The following is a 7550-nucleotide window of genomic DNA, read 5'->3' as shown; positions in this document are numbered from 1 at the left end:
TAAATTTATTGTATTTCATCAAATTAAGTTTAGTGGCATAAACTGATCATGGAAATTTAACTTTAAAGATTTTATTTATTACTTTAAGAAATTTTTCTTTTTCTTCTTCTTTTTTTTTAAATTAAGATTTATTTATTTATTTTACAGGCGTGGTGGTGGGAGGGAAAGGGAGGGTGTCTCCAGAAGACTGGGCCCTGAGCATGGAGCCTGACACTGGGCTCGATGCTGGGCTCAATCTCACAATCTTGAGATCAAGACTCCGAGATCACTACCTGAGGTGAAACTCACTACCTGAGTTGGATTCTTAACTGATTTCCACCCAGGTGCCCCACTTTAACAAAGTTTCCAAATTGCTCCTTTAAACTTTATGTTTGCCTGATTCACACATGACACAAAATTTCAAAGAAAGAAAACAGGTACAAAAAGCTCTAAGAATAGAAATTCTAAGGATCAATGTGAAGGTTGGGGTGAACATTTTGGAGGTATGGGATTAGGGGAATAGGGACAGAAAACCAGTAAGGAAATTGATGTCAACAAAAGGAGGAAAATCACTTACTGCATTCAGGCAAATTTTCGGAAAAATGAGTTAAGCATAATATGATCAGTACCTAGTGTGATGATAATCATGCTTTAAAAAATATGAGTAAACACATTTTATTTGGGAACAAGGAAGAGAGAAGGGGAGGCAGTAGCTACAAAAGAAAATGTTATGATGGGATCATTTCTACTCATTTTGAAATCACAGAATATAGACTGGTGTTTGGGTACACATGTGAGTTAGGGTGGATAAATTGAGAAAGACCCACATCTTCTGCTCAGTATTATAATGAAGAAAGAAACCTGGGTCATATGTTATGAGTCTCTAGTGAATTCAAGCACATGTTCGTGTGTGTGTGTGTGTGTGTGTGTGTGTGTGTGTGTGTGTGTGTGTGTGTGTGTATTTAAACTGGCCTATTTAAATGCATTAGGAAAGTCAACCTTTATCTTTAAATTTTATCAGAAAAAAGTCTGAAAATTGATAAACAATCTTTAATATATAAAGATAGATTACCAGGAAAGATTATGGAATTTCATTTCCCGGAGATGGTTAGATAAAGTGATGGATATTTATCTCCTCTTTCTCTATAGTTATGTTAGGTGAAGTTTGCTTAGAAGCAAAAAAGACCACTGGAAGGTTTAAACTTTGAGAGTGATAATGGAATTTGACAAGAGAAAGTATTTTTTAATAGAAAAGAAGAAATCCTATTATATTTTCCTCATGTAGGTTAAGTTTTTCTTTATCCTTGGGTCAGAAAATATCAGGGACACCTAGTTTTCAGGCATGTTTTCACTGGAGTTTAACAGCACTGAGCTGTTAAAGTTCCGAGGCGTGATAGGGGTGACTCTGGTCATGTTTGGGGTCTTAAGGCAACTTGGAGCCAGCCAAGTGTGTGTTACTTTGGGCAGACTAATATTTTAGCTGCACTTTAAACTCATATTCTTTAGAAATCTGTCTAGTATGGGGTACCTGGGTGGCTCAGTTGGTTAAGCATCTGCCTTAGGCTCAGATCATGATCCCAGATTCCTGGGATTGAGCCCCTTGTTGGGCTCCCTTCTTAGCAGGGAGTCAGCTTCTCTCTCTGTCCCTTTCCCTCGCTTCTGCTCTTTCTCTCTCTCTCCCAAAGAAATAAAATCTTTAAAAAAATAAAAGAAAACTAAAAAAAATCTGTCCAGTGTTTTTTTTTAGATGAGAGACAGCACTGCATGGTGAAGTGGGCAGTGAAGAGGGAGACAGACTGGAATGAATGGAGATGGAAATACACAATGACTCTTCTGTTGTCCCCAGAAAACCAGGAACGGCTTTAAGCTCCCATATCCTTCTCAATAACACCAGAGCTCTAGAGGGCCCTTTAGAGATGTATTTCCTTGGTCAATGCCCAGGACACATCTCTTTTAATGTGCCTCTGGGTGACTATATGTTTGCATTTCTCAAATTGTTGTCTCAGCATCACCTGCATTAGAATCACCTGTTTCTTGAACCCCTGCAAGACCCACTAAGTGAGAGTCTCGAGCAACAAGACTAGGATGTCCATATTTTTAATGAGCGTTGTAGGTGATTCTGACTTCGCTAAACCTCAAGACCCACTCCCTGAAGAGGAGGTTTAGAACTGGAGTCAGCCTAGAGCACTGAAGCCCTCCCCAGGTATTCCGCTGTCGAACTGTTCCTCAAATATTCAGACCTGTTTCAAGAAGGCTGGAAGAAGATTCAGTTCAGTTACCTCCCACTCATCAGTCTTTCTCCCTAGCATCCATCCGATTGAACTGAAATCTTTGGGGAGTGTCTATAAATACTCCATCTGCTCAGATTTTCTGCCAGACAGTGGAGTTTGCACCACCTTCCCACTACTGTAGACCAAAATAACTTCTTTGGGTTTGCCTAACTCTAACTGATCAGGGCCCCTTTTCCTGACAACTAAGGTGCTTCAGGACCACTTGGCTCTTCACAAGAGGAATCCATTGCCTGAGATGTCCTTTATGCAGTTAGGGTGGAGATACACTTTTAATGCTGGAGAGAACCTTAGAGATAATCCAGTTATGTGGAAAAAGGTGCAGACGTACATAGAAAGGAGACTGGAAGCAAACATTTTATTGAGCCCCACTACGTGCCATAAAAACGCTGAGCTAGATTTTTCAATGAGTTTTGTCATTAATTTTTTATGATAAGCTTTCAACGCAGATAGCATTATATGCATTTGTATAGATGAGGAAGTTGAAACTCAGAAAATTAGGGAAATTTGCAAAGTCATTTAGTTAACAAGTAGTGGATTCAGGATCGAATCTAGATGTTAATATATATATATATGTATATACATATATATATACACTATGTATTAATATATACTATATATTAAAATTTTTTTGTTTTTGAGAGAGAGAGAGAGAGAGAGAGAGTGGGCATGTGCTGCATGAGTTGGGGGAGATAGAATCTTAAGAAGGTTCTACATCCAGAACAGAGCCCTATGTGGGGCTCAATCTCATGATCCCCAGATCATGACCTGAGCTGAAATCAAGGATACTTAATTGACTGAGCTACCCTGGTGCCCCTCTAGTAAAAATAACCATAATTTATTAAGCACTTACCATGTGTTGGGCATAATTCCAAACATTCTGTTTTTATTGACTTATGTAAAATCTCCACAAGACCCCTGGGGCAGGTAGTAGTTTTAGGCCCATTTTACAGGAGGAACTTGGGCACAGAAGACTAAACTTGCCATCAGTCACCCAGTTAGTAGATGGAGAAGACTTTGATTCTAAAGCTCTCTCCAGAATCAAGTACTCTGAAGAGACTGAAAGCAGAGAAAGTATTTACTGTTCAAGTAGAAGATCAACATTCCTGAAATAAGGATTGGGAGAAGGGGCAGATTTAAAAAGCACTTCTAATGATGTCTGGATCATTGATCTGTGGGGGAGGGAGCAGAGGGAAAAGGGGGGGAGCTGGAGATAACTTTTACTTTTCCTACTTGCTTGGAGAATGAAGTAGATGGTGACTGAGGCTTAGAATGCAGACTGGCATTGCATTTATGTTCTGTGTTACATAGCTGGTATGTGATACGTAGCTTTTTCTGCAGCTTAACTGAGAAGAGAATCGTGTCCTCATCTTCTACATAAAAACTTATTGACTGATAGATTATAAGAAAGGCTGTCAATGGAATTTGGAACATTGACTGATTTCCTATCTGTGGGCCAGTGAAGCACTAAGTATGTATGTAGCTTTAAGATTGTAATACATGTAATTCTATACTTGATTAATTCTTTATTTGAGAATCAGTCACTGGTATCCACCATGGGTTGGCTGTCCAGGCTACAATGGTAAAGAAGACAGACCCGGTCCATGTTTTCAGGGAGCTTATATTCAGGTAAGGGAGATAGGCAATAAATTAGGAATCAAAAAATGAGATACTGGACAGTACTATGAAGAAGACAAACAGGATGATGTAGGGGCCAAGTGACACACGAACTCATAAGATAGGGAAGGTGCCTAATTTTTATTCCCACTATGATAGAAAGAAATTGATGAGGTTTGAGAAAGGGTATAATGTGATCTCTTATGCATTTTTTGTATTTTGCTCTGGGTGTCACTATATTCAGGGTAAAGACTGTGGGGACAGGGGTGGAAGAAAAGCGGGTTAGGAGGGCCAGAGGAAAAGAGTGATGGTGGCTTGAATAAAAGTGTAATGGAGGTATTTTGGGGATAGCTGGCAGACTTCTTGATGGAGAGGGATGGAGAGGAAAGGGAGAAATCGAAGACAACCCCTAGGTTTCTAGTTTAAACAACTGGGTAAATAGTGCTTGCATTTTCCAATGTCACAGCAGCTGGGCGCCAGATAAGTTTAGAAGGAAAATGATGGTCAGATACATGTATGTATATGCATGTATAAGCATGACCCCAAAGCTTACAAAAGAGGGCTCTGGTCTGGGAATTTAAAAGCCTGATTTGTGTCATAACATTATTACTAAAAGCAATAAATGCTTTACACCTCATTTTTTCCCATCTGCAAATGGGGACGATTATATCTATCTTTACTGCTTCAGAGGGATGCCTAGAAGATAAATGAGATAACTCTTATGAAAGTACTTTGAAGTCTTGGGAGGACCAGAATTGTATTAAGCCAAGCTATCATTACTGTGTACAGGGTGTGTTTATATTTTTCTCGTATCTACTCAAAGTCATAGGGGCCATAAGTATATCATTCTTACATTCTTTATGTTCCATTCCCAGAAGTGATAAGATGAACATGCTTCTCTTTCCCCAACTGTTCCTTCCCCTATAGTATTCTCTTGATTGGATTTTGCAAGTGTTAGTGTTTTCTCAAACTTTTCAAAGACCGTGGGAAGGATTTTACCCAGTATAACTCTGCCAGGGTAATTTTTGGCAGATAACGATAATGAGATCTTTCTTTAATAGAGAGGTGCAGATTACAAAGAACCAGCACATTATTTCATTGACTCTTCCAAGAACACTCTAAGAAAGGTATTATTTTTTCACCATTTGACAGAAGAAAGATGGCTCAATTTAATTTTAATTTGCCTAAAACTTGCTTTTACAGCTAGAGTAATTAAGGCTAATAGAAGAGTTGTGTTCTCCAAAACATAGTGAACTAGCACCAGGGACATTCAAAGAACGGCAGCCATGTGCCAGTTACTATTCATGGGATGTGTTGGGGGGCTCCCTTGTTCACTTTAGTCTTGGACACACTGTCTTCAGTTCTTTGGTAATGGGTGTGACTTACTGATTTTCTGGCCTAGTTTCATGAGCTGCACCATTCCACCCATGACCTTATATACTGTTCTCCGTAAAAACAAACAAAAAACCAAAATAAGAACAAAAAAATTGTCCCTTGCTCTCCAGAGTAATTACATGATTAACAGTGTCCTCTTTCCCCTGGGAGCAGATATAGTACTCTTAGTTTTCCCTGAGGCGTTTTGTAAGAAAGGGTACTCGGAATCCAGAGATCTGAGGTTGAGTCTTGGTTCAGCACAACTGACTGCTTGACCTGGGGATGAAATGAACCTCTTTGAACTTCGGTTTTAAGAACTATACATTGCATATACTCATATTTATCTGTTTACTTACTATAATCTTCCAGTCAGCCCCACTTTGATCTGCACAGGTCCAGCTGCAGAATACAGGCTAAGTAGTCACTTTCAGAGTGCCTTCTTTTTAGATTTTTGGATGAAAAATTCTCCATGCTGTTCATTCTTTCCCTTACTTTCTCAGCCCGAATGCACATGTCTTTGCTCGCTTCCAATGAAGGGGGAAGCGGCTGTTATTTCTGGTATTCACACAATATGATTCTCAGCATATTAATCTATTCAGAACAAAGCTAAGGAGGCATAAGGTCTGAGACTACAGTAAGGACTGAATTAATAGATGCAGAATGTTTAGCACATACAATGAATGATAATTATTAACTGTTAACTTTTTTTTTCTCTTTCTTAGGTGATCTCATTGTTCTCGAATAGTTCAGCAGCAGCCTGGGTGGAGACTAGAAAATAATCTGGCTCCCCTTCAGAATGTCACCCTGCTCGCTGGCTAGGCAGGGATTTCTTGCATAATATCTTCAAGTCCTCTTATTTTCAGTTTCTGCACACCTTTGAGGAAGGGTATTTGGGATACCTTTTTTTGTAAGTTGATGGGGAATGCAAATAAAACCAAGGCAACGTTGAGATAATGACAAAATTTTAATTTGTTTCCCCCTCTGAATCGAGTTCTGAAAAACAAATCTCAAAACCTGTGGACATGTTTTTCAAAACTACATTTCAGAGTTTACAGGTGTGCGCCTGCGGCAACCGAAACAAAGATTACAGTGACGGTTATGGCTGCCTCCCAGGCTCAGATAAAAGAGGCGCCTCTCAGCTCGCTCCCCGGTGCCAGCTCACCTGGGGTCAGACTTTTGAGTTTTCCCCATTTAGGGCGGGTACAACAGTAAATCCCCGCAACTGTTTTCCCCGTCTCGGTCCCCTCCCATTTTGAGTTTCTGGGTCAGCCATCCTCCCAGCGGGCTCGGGTTTGTGCCCCGGGGAGGCAGCGTGATGCCTGGACGCAGGAGGCCCGGGGAGCAGTGCCGGCCAGCGGCGGCCAGAGCACGGGCGGGTGGACAGCTGCCCTGGGACTGTTTTCCCCGCTGATCCACCGGGCCTCTCTCGGACCTCGGGGTAACGACACTTAACTCTCGCTCTACCAAGTGTCTCCGCAGGCCTGGGCGTACAGATGCACGGGAAAGTGGGATCCGTTCCCGCCAGGGCTGCTCCCGCCCTTTCACCGGCTCCCGCCCCTCCCGCGCCGCAGCCGGTCCCGCCCCGAGTCGTCCGTCCCGGGCCGCCGGGCACCACTGGGCCTGAGTAGGACGCGGCCGGCCCCCGCCCCATGGCGCCGTCCTTCTTCACTCCGCCGCCTCTCCCAATCCTCTCCCACTCCGGTTGCTTCATTTTTCAGGCGCGTTTCCCTCAGGGAGAGGCGTGTGCCCCCAAACCGTCTACCTCCGTCGCTCCTGGGGACCCCGCTTCCTGGACTCTCAGCTCTCCAGCGCCCCCTCAGGCCCCCGCCCCCACTCGCCCTCGGCGGGGGAGGGGGCGGGAACCGCGCGCAGGTACCTCAGCGCCGGGAGGAAGGCGCGCCGGGCCCGCAGTTCCCGGAGGTGCCGCGCCCGCTCCGGGGGGAGGCGCTGTGGTGCGGGGCCGCCCCCTCGCGCCCCGGGCGCCCGCAGTGGCTCGGCGTCCTCCTTCTCCTCCTCCTCCTCCTCCTCCTCGTCTTCCTCCGCCCTCCTCGGCTGGGAAAGTGGGAGGCGGCGGCGGCGGAGTGTGTGTGTGCGCGCGCGAGGGGGGCAGCAGAGAGGAGTCTCCGGGTGCCGCCGCGGCGTCAGAGACGCTGCGAGAGGCGGGCGCGGCGGGGCCGCATCTGCATCGGGCTCCGCCGCCGCTGCGGGGCCGCGAACAAAGAGGAGGAGCCGAGGCGCGAGGTAGGGCGAGGGGCGGTGCGGGGAGCAGACGCGGGCAGACGCCCGCGGCCA

General features: G+C 44.3%; 1 protein-coding gene across 2 annotated transcripts in view; it reads left to right on the top strand.

The window, feature by feature from the left end:
* The first annotated feature begins 6996 nt into the window (after positions 1 to 6996).
* The window catches only part of SH3RF1 (SH3 domain containing ring finger 1), a 182483-nt gene continuing 181929 nt past the window's right edge, over positions 6997 to 7550 (top strand). The window contains exon 1 of one of the 2 annotated variants that reach the window (XM_059174999.1): positions 6997 to 7130. The gene's annotated coding sequence lies outside the window, so the exon portion shown is untranslated. Of the gene's footprint in view, positions 7131 to 7359; positions 7500 to 7550 lie in introns of those variants that run through there. The other variant, XM_059175004.1, reaches the window with a different exon arrangement.

This window comes from Mustela lutreola, chromosome 1 (assembly GCF_030435805.1).
Source record: "Mustela lutreola isolate mMusLut2 chromosome 1, mMusLut2.pri, whole genome shotgun sequence".
In the NCBI taxonomy this organism is placed as follows: Eukaryota; Metazoa; Chordata; class Mammalia; order Carnivora; family Mustelidae; genus Mustela; species Mustela lutreola.
The sequence above is the reverse complement of the archived record's forward strand: the minus strand, read 5'-3'. Positions and strand labels throughout refer to the sequence as shown.